A 15,858-nucleotide genomic window follows, 5' to 3' on the forward strand; every position below is an offset into this window, starting at 1 on the left:
TTGGGACACAGAACATATGCCTATCAGAAAGTGGTGTATCTCAATCATGGTCAAGTGCTCATACATTTATTAATCACCCTCCACCAGCACAAGTCTTGTTTGCTATAGTTTTCCATTACCTGGCACAAATGTTAACATGCTGTGGCTTCCCATTGGCTACACCAAAGCAAAATTAGATATCTTGACAGAATCTCTTATTCCTCCCAGGCCATTCTTTCACATCACTTGCTCTTCCTGTTCGTGGTCCTCTCTCTCTGAAAACACCAAATGCCTCACCTGGGCATTGAGAAATCAATAACTTCTTAGCGGATTTTCTGATGTCCGTGAAATGGTCCTTGGCAATGACTGACATTTCACTTGGGGCTACTCTCCTGAGGTTGACAATCCATAGAATTTTCACTTTCCCCTTCCAGCCCACACCTGCACAAGCAGATCGCATGAAAGAAAAGACAGTTTATTGAAAATCTGCTATATGCTAGGCAGTGTAACTGCTGCAGTACGTACACGGTCTCATTGAATCCTCATAGCGAGCTTGCAAATTTGCTTTACCATCCCCCTTTTATGGAAGAAGAAATCAAGGCTCAGAATAAATCAAATTAAGTAACGAGTCCAAGGCCCTGAAAGGGAAGGACCAGACCAGGGGCCAATGTGAACGTCTCCATTTTCTTTACCATCTTTTCCAGGGTGTCCAGAGGGGAGTTCCCTGCTCACTTCACCTGCTTTTTCATTCCCTATCATGGCCCCTCATAGAGAAAATAGTTTAAAATGAAAAAACAACAGCACTTGATTAATTTTCAGATCATCAGCTGTTCAGACATTTTCTTATAATAGGTCTGTTAACTTTTTGCAAGTTTTTAGGAGACATTTTTGAGATAAGCCTATGGAGGTTTTTTTGGTTTTGGTGTTGGTTTTATCCATTCCTATATAAGAATTCATGATCCTAAGAAAAGAACAAAATTCTTCCATAAATAAAATTTGCCTCCAAGGGTCAAACAAAAACTAGCCATCAAAGCTGTGATGTATGCTTTCAAATCTGTTTCTGTATGACACAAACAATACTGAATCCCCAATAAGTCAGCGTTTCCTTTGCCTTTAGTTTATACTGAACTTAATAAAATATAGAACTTCAGACATTAACAGGATGGGAAATGCCATAAGTCCTGTTGAAACATTAAATTGCCAAGTACCATACAATAATTGTTTGAATTCTTGTTTTTGCAGGTTTTAAAGAATTTAAAGTCTTGAAGAGAAAAAAAAAAAGTAACAATTTTTTAAAATGTACATTTCAAACACTTTTTTGGATCTAACACTAGATTAATTGTGAAAAAAATAAGAATCATTTTGTATTTGACAAATAAGCTATCAGTAGCAACTGCAGGGACCTCTGTCTGTTTTGTTCATTGCTGTCTCCTCAGCACCAAGAAACAGACTCTGGCATATAGAGGATGCATAATGAATATTTGTGGGATCAATATCTCAGAATCCTAGCAGCTGGGACTCCTGAATGCCATGTTCAGGAATATGACTGGCTGTTACTCCCATCTGAGAGCAAATGCCACACAGATGGAGGCAGTTTAGGTCAATTCTGATAGCCACGGAGTATGGTGGAGGTGATGTAAGCTGCTTCGAGACTTGATGCCTAGAACCTCTGTGTAAGTCCCCTGCCCCATACCCCCACTGCATCTGCCTGCTGGATGTAGAGGAAATGGTAGAGGACACTAACATTAAGAGAGAGAAGACCCACCACATGGAAGGACCTGGAGCCCTGAGTCACTGCAGGGAGCAGAGACCCTCTCCCTGACCTGCACTTGTCAAGAACCAAACTTTTGTTTTCTTAAGCTCTGAAGTTTTCACATAGTTGACAGGAGCCATAAGCCTCTCCTAATATACCTTCCGATAAGTTGCTGTTGTGTTGCAGTTAACCAAGGCCCATTTTTGTTGTTTGTAATCAAGATCCCTGACTAATCAAAGGTGCCGAGTGATTGGCTTTTAGCTGCCTATTCACACCAAGTCATCTAGAAATGCAGCAAATCAGAGCACAGTGGATGGAGGTGCTTCCCCGCAGAGCTAAAACTGGGGTGGAATCTAGTGTCCACCGATCACTATGGAAAACCCAGGTAGAGAAGGTATTTACTTACCTTCTCTATTACTTACTTTCTCTAAGTCTCTGTGTTAGAGTTCTACCCTACAGCATTGTTGGGAGAAAAATTTATTAGAGATAGAGACAGAGACAGACGTAGAGATATAGCTAGATAAACAAAGCCCTATGAAAGAATAATTCTTTGTAGTTTTAAGCCAGACAAACATAAATACTGTATGATTTCACTTGTGTGTGGAATCTAAAACAGCTAAACTCATAGAAACTTCCAGTTATAAAAGGAATAAGTTCTGGGGATCTAATGACCACAGTTAACAATACTTGAAAGTGCTAAGAGAGTAGATTTTAAATGTTCTTACCACACACAAAAAAAGGTAACTATGTGAGGTGATCAAGGGTTAATTAACTTTATTGTCATAATAATTTCACAACATGTGTATCAAATCATCACATTGTATACCTTAAACTTACACGATGTTATCAGTCAAATATATCTCAATAAAGTTGGGGGAAAAAAGAAACACATGTATAAATAAACAAATCACCCCCCGCCCCCCAAAAAACCACCCAGAAACATCCAGAACAACATTTTACCAAATATCTGGGAAACATGGCCCAGTCAAGATGATCCATAAAATTAACCATCACAATAACCATAAGCAAGGCAACTAGAAAAAGTTCAGGTCCTAAAAGGGGACACAAATCAGAGAGTGGTTTTGTCTCTGAGAAAAGGAGGAAAATCTGCCCCATGGTTTATGGACTTTGAAGACTATTAATAATAATAATAATAATAATAATAATAATAACAAATAATCATTTGTTGAACATTTGTAATGAACTCCTTCCAAAGCCAACCAACTTACATACTTTTTAAAGCTCCTCAGGTGATTTCAATATACATCCAGGTGTGAGACTCTGACCCATTTTATTTCCACATAATCTCAAGGAGATAAAAATACACTCAGGTGATTCCTCTGCAGCAAGTCTCCCAGCCCAGCATTTTTTTTTTAATTTTTTATTGGGGAAAAATGTCTATTTCCAGGACCCATCAACTCCAAGTCAAGTCGTTGTCCTTCAATCTAGTTGTGGAGGGCGCAGCTCAGCTCCAAGTCTAGTCGACGTTTTCAATCTTAGTTGCAGGGGGTGCAGCCCACCATCCCATGTGGGAATTGAATCGCCAACTTGTTGTTAAGAGCTTGCGCTTTAACCAACTGAGCCATCTGGCTGTCCCCAGTATTTTTTGTTTAACATGGCAGAAGACATTTGTTTCCTAAACACCTGTAAGCTCCCTTAAGTACTCATTGAACAATAGGTCAAATAACATATTTGCAATGAGCATGTGTCAGAGGGATATGTTTTTAACCCAGCTGTGTCACTTATGATGGGCAGTTTCCATGACCTCTCGACTCCTCACTCCCCTCATGTATAAAATAAGGATAATAGACATCACATGGCTCTTTGTGCCTCTAAAATAAGAGAACACATTCAATTCTTATTATCTGTGGTAGTTCTGTTCTATAAAGTTGTTGTGAACACTGAATTAGTGACTACTGAGCCATTGCTTGTAGGGGAAATACAGGATGAGGTTCCTGAAAGCAACATTTTCACAGCATTTGTACCAACTGATCAATATGAACCAGGTTTTATGTGTGTTTCTGTCTCAAAGCACCTTATTTAATCGACTGTTGATTCAGTAATACTGAACTCACGGCCAACATACTCTGACTTGTGCCTAAACGAAGCTTCTCTCACACACGTGTTTTCTCTGTGTGACACATGTGGGGACAGAGCCAGCAGTGCAGTTTCCAGGCTCTCGCCCTCACGTGGGAAGGTGCTCACTCGGGTAGTAAATGGCCATCAACTGTGATTGGATGGCCATCAGCTGTGGCTGGTGGGCCGTCAGCTGTAACCAGTGAGCCATTGGCCACTAATATAACTGCTGTGGCTACGCTAGCAGAGAATGGGGGCGAGCAAGGGCGGATTGTGGATTGTGGATTGCAGACGGGCCGGATGCCGCCAGTGAGACTATGGTGGTATGACTCCCCTATCTATGGCTCCATGGGTGTTCCTTTTTGGCCTCATTATGTCCTGCGTTCTTATGTGGGGAGGGGACCAGAGACCCCGCCTGACACCCTGCATGACAATACATCACTGCCTTCTTGCATTTTGAAACACCAGGTAGCACTTCAGCACCTCATTTGGGGGCACTTTAAACAGCAAAGTCACCAACAAAAAGCACAAAAAAGCCAAAAATGTAGCACTAACTGGACTGCAAAAAGGAAACTTATTTACAGTATGAGAGCTGAAACAAGAAGGCAGAGCAGTGCCTTGTTCTATCTCAACTGGGAACATAGGCACTGAGCAACTAAAATTTTTCGTTGCTCTGCCCAGGTCTGAATTTCACAGCAGGGGTTGATGGTTTGGAGGAGTTGTTAAGATTCATAGCTCAAGTGCGCCCTTTACCATTTATAGAGTGAGGGCAGTTTCTTTCAAGGATGGCTTTTTATTGGGAAAAAGGGTTCATTAAGGTGGGAAGGTTTATTTTCTTCAATTTATTTTATTTTATTTTATTTTGTAGTGTCCTAATGTGCCCCCCTCATATTTATCATCACCAGCCAGCCTCCAAAGGAGATCTATCCCTTTTCCCCTACAGAAGTGATGCTTTCCAAGTCAGCCAGCTCACATCCATGTACTTCTGAGTCCCTTGTCTGATCTACCAGGATTTCTTTTCAGTGTTTTCTCACTTAGGGCAGAATTTCTCCTCTGGTGGTGATTGTAGTCATAGCTTTTCCAGAATGTCATATAGTTTGAATCATACAGTACAGTCATCCTTGGGTATCCACAGAGGGTTAGTTCCAGGACCCCTGCCAATACTCAAATCCACAGATGCTCAAATCTCATAAAACGGCACAGTGTTTGCATATAACCTATGCACATTCTCCATGTACTTTAAATCACCTCTAGGTTACTTAGAATACCTGATACAATGTAAATGCTATGTAAATAGTTGTTATACTATATTGTTTAGGGAATAATGACAAGAAAAAAAAGTCTGTACATGTTCAGAACAGATGCAAGCATTGGAGGCCTCACTACATAGTACACATCAGCAATAACATAACAAGCGATTTTTCCAAATATTTTTGATCCTTGGTTTGTTGAATCTATGGATGTGGAACCCATGGATACAGAGGGCTGACTTACTCAGCATTTTCAATTTTTTTCTTATCAATATGCATTTAAGCTTCCCCCATGTTTTTTTGTGGTTCAATAGGTAATTTCCTTTCTGGTTTTGATTTCTAATTAGATTCCTTTGTCATCAGAGAAACTACTTTGTATGAATTCAGTCCTTTTAAATTTATTGAGACTTGCTTTATGGCCTAAACAATATTTATCATGGGAAATGTTTTATGTGCACTTGAGAAGAATGTCTATTCTGCTGTTACTGGGTGTAATGTTCTATAAATGTCAATTAGGTCAAATTGGTTGATAGTATCTTTCGAGGCCTCTGTATCTTAGCTGATTTCCTGCCTACGTGTTCTATCAAATATTGAGAGAGGGGTGTTGAGATCTCTGATGATAACTGTGTATTTGTCTCTATCTCCTTACAGTTCTACTAGTATTTGCTTCACAGATTTTAAAACCAAGGTGTCAGCCATCTGTGTTCTCATCTGTAGACTCAACTAAGGAACAAATTGCTTCCAGGCTTATTCGGGTTATGAGCAGAGTTCAGTTATTTGTGGTTGAAGGACTGAGGATCCCATTTTTTTGCCTGGGCGTTGCTCTCAGCACCCCTACATTGGTTTCAGGTCCTTGCCACACAGCCCTCTCCATCTTCAAATGAAGAATTTCCTTCATGTTGAATCCTTTCTTGCTAAAAATAGCTCAGCCCTATTTAAAGGTTCGCCTGATTAAAGTCAGGCCTATCCAGGATAATTTCTCTTTCTTCAAGTCTGTTGTACCCTATAGCATAACCTAATCACGAGAGTAACTCTCCCATCATATTCACATGTCCCACCTATACTCAAGGGGAGGATATTACATGAAAGGGTGACAGGAATTGGGGTGGGGGTGGTGGGCTATCTTAGAATTCTGCCTACCACAAGGACAAAAGGCAAGAAATATCTCAGAAGTCTCCATCAAGAGGGCAGGACTCAGAAGAAACAGATTAGTTTCTCTGGGAGAAACCCACAGAGGAAGACGGGTCCAGAGGTAACAACACCTCATCTCAGAAAGAGGCAGAAAACAACATCTTCCAAATGAATATGGACACATCGTTTTGAAAGCCAAGACAGGGAGAAATCTGGGAAACACAAGTCTGAAGTAGAAGACTTTCTAGACCGGGTTGGGCTTTGAGCGCCTATGGTGGGGCTACCCAGGAGTCTTGTTTTAGGTTTCTTACAGTCGCAACAGAAGAGAGTCTTTGAAGCCTGAAGCCTGGTGAGATCCCTAGACCGTATTCCTCCAAACTCCACAGGAATTTTCAACTAAGTTTGTACCCTTTGACCAACACCTCACATAGTTACCACTGTGTGTGTGTGTGTGTGTGTGTGTGTGTGTGTGTGGTGAGAATACTTAATATCTACTCTTAGCAAGTTTCAACTATATAATACAGCATTGTTAACTATAGTCACCATGCTGTGCATTAGATCCCCAGAACTTACTCATCTTATAACTGAAGTCTTGTACCTTTTGATCAACATCTCCCCATGTCCCCCACCCCAGGTCCCCTGGTAACCACCTTTATACTCTCTGTTTCTACGCGTTCAGCTTTTTCAGATTCCTCATATAAGTGAGATCATACACTTTGTTTTTCTGTGTGTGACTTATTTCACTTAGCATAATGTCCTTCTGGTTCAACCATGTTGTCACAAATGGCAGGATTTCCTTCTTTTTAAAGGTTGAATAATATTCCACTGCATATGTACATATGTTATCTATAATATATCTATAATACATAAAATTTTATATATGATGATATATATATATATATATATATATATATATATATATATATATATATATCTCCATTCATTCATTAATGAACATTTGTTTTTTTCTATATCTTGACTGTTGTGAATAACACTGCAAGGAACATGGAGGTTCAGATATCTCTTCAGGATAGTGATTTCATTTTTTTTGGCTAAATACCCAGAAGTGGAATTTCTGGATCATATGGTAGTTCTATTTTTAATTTGGGGAAGGGACCTTCCATACTGTTTTCCACAATGGTTGTACCAATGGGCAAAAGACCTGCGTAGACATTTTTCCAAAGAAGATACACAAATAGCCAATGGGTATATTAGACAAGTTGCTTTACTTTTTTAAGCTTTGGTTTCCCCACCCACCAATTAGATTCATACTTTTGCTTACCTTGTAGAGGTTTTGCCTGGCTAATGTAATATAATGACAATTTTAAAATATTGTTGTTATTACTAGTTGCAGTAATAGTTGTGGTAGCAGTCACGATGACTAAAGGAAACACTTGTACAGCACTTACTTTGTGCTCAGGATGGCTTTAATGGTTTTGCAAACACCTGTCCATATAATTCAGCAATCTGAAGACTTGGGTGCTGTTGTTATCTCCATCTTCTGTGTGAGGAAAGTGTGGCACAAAACAGTCTAGGTCACAGAGCCAGTAAGTGGAAGAGCAGGAGTTGAATTGGGACAGTTTGATGAAAGCAATAACACCCTTAACATTAATAATCAGTTATGATGATGGTTTGTTCAGGGACAGGCATGAGAATCAAACACAGATCTATCAGACTTGAGGATTTACCGTATTTTCCATCAAACTAAACAGTTTCTATCAATAAAAAATATATATGTATGTGTGTATTTTTTAAAGCTAATCCTCCATCTTGAACCTCCTCTCATATATATTTTTTCATGCCGTGTTCCCCGTACATACCAAACATGAGGACACTTAGGCATGCTAACAAATATGCCATTTGGCCCCACATGTGGTCTTCCTTGCCTTTAGCAATGTACCAGCGAGGTTAATTGGACAACTTTAGCATTACTATCAACAATGTCTAAAACTGGCTCTTCGGAACCAGAAATACCACTTTCTCATGAAAACAGGGAGCTACTATGACGAGCCATGGAAAAGACTTTGAAAGTCATTCCCATCTACTCTCTGCCCATCTGAACATCAGCAATGACTTTCTAATGATCACAGAGCAAGTCTAGTCACCAGACTGATTGACGATAATAGTAACCACCGTATGACTGCTTAGCTGGTGCCATGTTTTGGCCGGGTTGCTTAACTGTGTTATCTCATAAAACCCTCAGACTAAGCCTATGAGGGAGGGACAGCCTATTCATTCAACAATGGCTATTGAGCATTACTATTTGTCAGGCACTGTTTTATTTTACTGGAGTTAAAGTATATAAGGGGAGAAAGTCCTTGCCTCCAGAGTCTGCAATCTAGTAGAGGAGAAAGATAGCAAGCAAATAAACACACACATTCATAGATATGGATATGGATTTAGACATGGGTGTGAATGTGGAGAATTAGGTCAGGTAGAGATAATCGCCATGTAAAATATTAAGTCAGAATAAGAGGGAGAAAGAGAAAGTTGCGGGAGGAATAAAGTTTCTGTCAGACAGACATACAAATGTACATACCCTGAAACAGCATTGTGTTTGGGGTGTCTGAGGAACAGTGACTGGGGGACACTTGGGTTGAGTGAGGGATGGGGAACGTCAGCGGTCTGGTCAAGTCCAGGTTATGGCGTTTTCTCTAAGTGTCTTGGAAGCCTATCTGGGATTCTCATCATAGCAGCAACACAATCTAGCTCTAGCTACCATGTGGAGAGAATGAAGGGGAGGCAAAGGTGAAAAGGTGGGGAACTGGTTAGGCAGCTGTCATGGTCCATGGGGAAAATGATGGTGGTTAGATTAGAGGGATAGCACTGGCAGAAGGGGGATGTGGCTGGATCCAGGAGATATTTCCAAGGTAAAGTCCGCAGGATTGGCAGTGGACTTGGATATAAAGTGAGAAAGAGGACTCAAGGATGACCCTAGTGTGATCTTCACATGCAGGTGAATGGTTATGACATTTATGGAGATGGGATGGCAGGATGAGCAGGTTTGGTGGGGAAAATAAAAAATATTTTGATGTCCCCAATTTTATGGACAAGGAAAACAAGATTGAAAGAGGTTAGGCCAATTAACCTCACAGCAAGAAAGCGGCAGACATTGAATTCCAACCTGGGGGTTTCTGACCCTTAACCAAATGCTCCTCCACTTTATCTTCAATGCTTTCTGTGTTCCAGTGAATTCCCACATCTCTAGTTCTCTCATGAAACTCTCAACTCTGTGGGAGCTTTTGATTAAAAGAACTAGTTGCCTACGTGTGGATATGGTTTAGCTTTTCCAAGAATCAAGACATCTTGGCTTTTTATATTGACTCTCAATTAGTGCCCATGATCTGATTTTCCCGTAGTATAAATGAGGCTGAGACCAATAATCTCATTTTGAAGAGATGAATCAGGGTGTTACGGATTGAACTGTGTCCCTTCCCCCCCCCCCAAAATTCATATGTTGATACCCAAAGAGACACCAGAGATCTCTCTTTCTCTCCATATGAGCACAGAAGGAAGGCCATGTGAAGACACAGCAAGAAGGTGGTCGTCTACAAGCCAGGAAAAGAGCCTTCACCAGAAACTTGCTGGTACCTCGATCACAGACTTCTAGCCTCCAGAACTGTGAGAAGACAATGCATGTTGTTTAAGCCATCCAGTCTGTGTCATTCTGTTATGGCAGGCCTAGCAGACGAATACACAGGGTTTCAGGAAGATGTATGTATCTTAGTTACAATTACTTGTCTCTTAAAAGCAAGAAATACTAGTGAAGGTCGAATGCCTGCTGTTCATCTTGTGTTGTGCATCTATGAAACATAGATATTAAACCACCCCTGGAAAAGATAGTGGGGGCCGGCCCAGTGGCTCAGGCAGTTGCAGCTCTGTGCTCCTAACCCCAAAGGTTGCCGGGTCGATTCCCACATGGGCCTGTGGCTCTCAACCACAAGGTTGCCAGTTCAACTCCTGGAGTCCAGCAAAGGACAGTGGGCTCCGCCCCCTGCAACTAAGATTGAACACGGCACCTTGCGCTGAGCTGCCTCCCAGATGGCTCAGTTGGTTGGAGCACGGGCTCTCAACCACAAGGTTGCCAGTTCGACTCCCGCAAGGGATGGTGGGCTGCACCCCCTGCAACTAAGACTGAAAGGACAACAACTTGAAGCTGAACGGCACCCTCCACAACTAAGAAGGAAAGGACAACAACTTGACTTGGAAAAAAGTCCTGGAAGTACACACTGTTCCCCAATAAAGTCCTGTTCCCATTCCTCCCCACCTTCAAAAAAAAAAAAGAAAAGAAAGGAAGGAAGAGAGAGTTATTTAAAAAAAGAAGAAAGAAAGAAACAAACAAACAAAGAGAGGAAGATAGAGGGTGAGTTATTTAGCTAACATCCCTAACTAATAAGTGGGAAATCCAGGATTTGAAAGTTAGTCTATCTGATATTAATGCTCAATATTTTCTACTAGTTCCAGGACTGACATTGCAAGTTAACATTCTGCATCCAAACCCAGTGCTATCTATCTTTTCATTATTGCCAAAGATAAAACTGAGCCCCACATAATCCCCTCTCTGCTGGAATCATTGATCATTTCTCTCTAGTTCCCCGTGATTAATGCTATTCGTAGGGAAACTCTAACGTCCAAGTCCAGCTCTTCCACTTGGTAGGTTGATGACGTTGATAGATTTTTTTCTTTCATCCTCATCCAGCCCTCCCAATACCATTGGCTAGATACCAACTTCGGTTCTGAAAAAACATTTTATCACAGTTGGTTGAGTGCCTTGGGGCATAATGACTATTCAGTTGAGTAAGAAAGGAATAATCGTTTCTCCCTGATGTCCACTTCAGCCCTTCCAGTAGGGAGGGTGTCCTGGGTCCTGCTCAGAGTGTCCTGGCCATGCCTTTAGGGGGTGGGGGGTGGGGAATCTCTACAACGTGCCTCAGCAACTCTGCACATGTTTATCACCACCTCTGCAAATCATGAATATTTGGGAATATAACTTCCCATTATCTTTGAGAGAAGTTACAATTAGAATTAAGCACATTTTGTAAAATTCACCACAAAGAGAGAGAGAAATCAAAGTCAAAGATGCACTATCTTCCCTAATAAATAACAAAAGCTCAAATGTCTGCCACAAATTTTAGCTTATTAAATAAGAGATATAGGAATCTGGTCTCACACTCCCACTGACTTTGTATGTATCCTGGATAGTGATGGTTGAGGATTGGACACTGTGATGTGATGGGATATAATTATATAATTAACTGGAATTAACTTGAAAGAAAGAAAGAGGGAGGGAGGGAGGGAGGGAGGGAGGGAGGGAGGGAAGAAAGAAAGAAAGAAAGAAAGAAAGAAAGAAAGAAAGAAAGAAAGAAAGAAAGAAAGAAAGAAAGAAAGAAAGAAAGAAAGAAAGATTTGCTGGGCTCTCAGATAGGATGCACGTAGCCCAAACATTTTACAGACCTGACATGCAGACATAGACAGCAAAACTTTCTAGAGTCACTCAGCTAGCAAGTGAGTCAGAAACAAGGTCTTGGGGACCAGTATCGAGTGAGAGTTGAACCTGTGGCTCTGAAGAGACCGACTCCCTATGAAGGCGTTTGCCTGTAAGACCTCGATGACAGTGGGGCGAGCAGAAACCAGAAGGCCTGACGTCAGACTGCCTGGATTGCACCTGTGGTCTTCCACTTCGGCATGAGCCATGTAACCTTGACAGATGGTTTTGCCTCTTTGAGCCTCGGTTTCCCCAAATGTCGAACCGGGGGATACAATTCCCACGCCATGAAGTGGTGTGAGACTTCTCTCAGCTCCCATGGGTGAAGCACTGTTGCCAACCCGTTTTGTTTACTCGTGATTGACAGGTGACCTCATTACCTGCAGAGAGGCCAGGTGCTGTGTGAAGATCCATCAGTTCAGCAAAATAGCAAAAAGCAAAAACCTACATGTTGGACAAGAGAAACTCGGCCTCTCCAGGCTCCGTACCCTTATCAAAGTTTTTCCACGTCTCCCCTATTCCATTTTCTCGTCTCTATTTGGAAAAGGCAAATGTATTTGTAACCAATACCTGGTCCCTACATGTTTATAAGTGGGGCATAACTGACAGAATGTCTGAAAAGATGTCAGCTCAGATACATGCTAAAGTATGAATGTTAATCCCCTCCCTTCCCGACGCCGTCATGATGCGTGGTCTCCAGGACTGACGGTCTGTTCCCCATCTTAGATCACCCTGGGGCTCCACTAGGACACCCTTCTCTTTACTGGTACTCACCCTTCCAATCCATTCTCTCTCTTATAAAGTGCTCTTGCCTCTTCTGCTCTCCCCACATCCCTCCAGAGATGGTGGCTGGGAAAGGAATTCTAAAGTGGCCCAAGCCCACGTATAAGAACTGGGATTAAACTCTGTCTTTCCACTACTGGCTGAGCACAGCCACAATGTGTGGCCTTTCTGAGCCTTACTTATCCAGGAGGCTAAAATTGGTTTTGCCTTTCTTGCTGGACTTTTACTGAAAAAATAATAATAATCAAGGGAGTAAATGATATGAATGGATATGAAAGTATTAAGCAAGCTATAGCGCACTGGTTCTCAAACCTTAGTGAACATCGACTCGCCTAGAGGGCTTGTTACAACACAGGTGGCTGGTCCCACCCCCAGTTTCAGCAGGTCTGGGGTGGGGCCTAAGGATTTGCATTTCTAACATGTTTGCGGGTGAGGGTGATGGAGCTGGTCCAGGAACCACACTTGTAGAATGCTTTCAAGATGGGTGTTCCTAATTTTTCTGTGCACCCTGAAATTTAGGGCATGGGAGAAAATGCTCCGGAGTAAGTCTGTGTGCTGTGGGAGCAGCTAGAGTAGGAGGGGCAGACATTGGAGCGTATAAAGTCAGAGGCAACCTCTGCTACGGTGCAGGCCCTCTGTAGGTAATGCGAGGTGATGGAGAAGCTGGCAGGCTGGGTGTCCCTGGTTCTCTGTGTGTATGGACTGAAAGCAGGTGAGACGACGAGGAAGGGGAGGAGGAGAGGACGCAGGAGGAAGAGGGAATCTCGGAGGCAGTGGTTTGGGGTGAGATGGGCAGGAAACAGATTCTATCCACTGTCCATAATACTTTGAACTATGGCATAATTATTGGTGCTGAAGATGAGAATCTGGAGAGTCCTGGGTTCAAATCCTTGTTCTTCCACTCGCTGGTGGGGTGACCTTGTGCAAGTAATGCTGCCTGTCTTTAAGCCTCAGCCTTCTCATCTACAGAATGGTAATAATAGTCTTTAAGAAAGAGGAAGCTTGGAAATCCTGCCATCTGAGACAACACAGATGAGCCTGGGGGCATTATGCCGTGTGAAGTAAGCCAGGCACAGAAGGACAAATGCTGTGTGATTCCATTTATACAAAGTATATAAAATAGTCACACTCATAGAAACAGAGAGTGGAATGGTTATTGCCAGGGGTTGGGGAGGAGGGGAAATGGGGAGTTGCTGTTCAATGGGTGTAAAGTTTCAGTCATGCAAGACGAGTCAGTTCCAGAAACCTGCTATGGAGCATAGTGCCCTGTGGTTAACAATACTGCACTGCACACTTAAACATTTCTTTTTTTGGGTGGGGAAGGGGAACAGGACTTTATTGGGGAACAGTGTGTACTTCCAGGGCTTTTTTCCAAGTCAAGTTGTTGTCCTTTCAATCTTAGCTGTGGAGGGCGCAGCTCAGCTCCAGGTCCAGTTGCTGTTTTCTAGTTGCAGGGGGCACAGCCCACCATCCCTTGCGGGAGTCGAATCGGCAACCTTGTGGTTGAGAGGACGCACTCCAACCAACTGAGCCATCTGGGAGGCAGCTCAGCTCAAGGTGTCGAAAAATTTCTTAAAAGGGTACATCGCATGTTAAGTATTCTTCCCACAATAAAAAAGAAGAGAAAGTGGAAGCTTATTATGTATCGTTTTGGAAAGTTCTCCAATATCTTTTGTCAAGGGAGCAATGTTCAAAAGAAACAGTATGTAGGCTCAGCTATCCTCTGTGTGAAAAAGGAGTGCAACGTTGTTAATATGCCCTCAAATGTTCACAAACATCCCTGTAGGTTTCACAAGAATTACATCAGTTTTCTGTGGGGAGGGTGACAGGGAGGCTGGGGTCAGAGAGGCTGGGAGGACTGATTCCCCTTTTATAACTCCTTTGAAGTTTGAACCATGTGAATTGCCTCCCCAGAAAACAAAGCAATTCGACAGAGAGAAAGTGATCTTTATCTCTCCTAGTCCTTGTAAGGATTAAGGTAGAAAAGGTCAGAAAGTCCCCTGGCACTCTTGACGTCAGCAGCCCGAGGCCACCAGAAACACACAGAAGTTAATCAGCCTGGATGTTTCACTCACTGGAGTCAAGATGACCACACACCTTGGGGTTCCATAGGGCACCTTGGGATTCTAAGCCAGGGTGTTAGAACCTATTCTAGGGTTTGGGTTCTGGTTGGGAGAGTAGAGGGGATTAGGTTAACGATGGTTGGTGTCAGAAGGCAGGGACAATTCAATGCCTGGGTATCTCAGCAAATCTCTACAGAGAAGGCAGATTAGGAGGAGGAAAAAGGTGTCATTCAAGAAGCAGCAGTCACTCATTTCAGCCAAAGGACAGGAGGTGTTTGGTATTTTGTGACACGGTGACCTCGTTTTTGACTGTTCAGGCAAAATTCTGAAGTGGACTTGCCTTACCTTATTTTCTCATGATCTCAGTGTAAACTTGTCTGAGATCTATGAGCTTGTTTATGTCCAGCAGGAGAATGACACGCCTAAATGTGTCAGGTTGGCTTTGGGATTTTGGGGGCAGCCTTTTGTCTTCTCTTTCTCTGAACGCATTGGGTACAATAAGTCTTCAGTTGATATTGGGGGTGATGCTTCTTCATCATTATTTGCTGAAGGAGGGGGAGGCGAGGGAGGAGGCAACATGGTGATGTTTGCGCAGAGATGCATGTGATAACAACACGCAAGGATAGAAGATCTGTGAGGATTTGGTCATGTTTGGCACTATTAGTAAATGAAATGACGAAAGACCATTTCTGGGGGCCCCAGGGTCTGAAAGAAATAGCTTATTGCCTGGAACCAGACAGAACAGGACGTGAGTCTGGGCTGTACCCATTCTTAATTGTGTGGACAATGTTTAAATGCAAGTACCTCTCTGCTCTTTCATCTGTAAAATGAGGAAAAGGCTGTGGGGATTAAAGAGAGTAGGGATGAAAGGTTTGGAAGATTGGCCACAGTGACTGGGCAAAGCGGAAAATGCACCCAGTGACAGCTGGGGTTTATAACACAATGTAAGTACCCGTGGTTTTGTCCTAAAACAACCCCAGCTTGCATGGGGAGGAGATTCAGCTTTGCGGCAGCACCTCCTAAGAGAGTTTTGGGGCCAGACACAGAGCCCCGCACAGGCATGGTTATTTTAGAGGCTTCGTTTCTGGAGACAGGGGACCTGAATGATTTCTTCATTCTGTGGCTTTGAGCAAATGATTTCTCTCTCTAAGCCTCCACTTCTGTATCTACAACATGGAGGTCATCATTAACAATGCATAACCTATAAACATACAATAATGCCAGTTTTACAGGCGTGTGGCAAGATTCATTTTCCTTAAGGTAGTCAGCATAAGGCACTAAGGAGAAAGGCGGGCACCTAGGGAACCACCCATAATAATCAATTATTTAACCACAACT

General features: G+C 42.5%; 1 protein-coding gene across 1 annotated transcript in view; it reads left to right on the plus strand.

Moving 5' to 3' along the window:
• LOC109458707 (binder of sperm protein homolog 1) overlaps window positions 1–15,858 on the plus strand; it is a 28,783-nt gene that overhangs the window by 10,637 nt on the left and 2,288 nt on the right. The gene's annotated exons all lie outside the window — the stretch shown is intronic.

The sequence above is a fragment of the Rhinolophus sinicus genome, chromosome 8 (assembly GCF_057876585.1).
Source record: "Rhinolophus sinicus isolate RSI-liver-muscle chromosome 8, RSI-T2T, whole genome shotgun sequence".
NCBI classification, from domain to species: domain Eukaryota; kingdom Metazoa; phylum Chordata; class Mammalia; order Chiroptera; family Rhinolophidae; genus Rhinolophus; species Rhinolophus sinicus.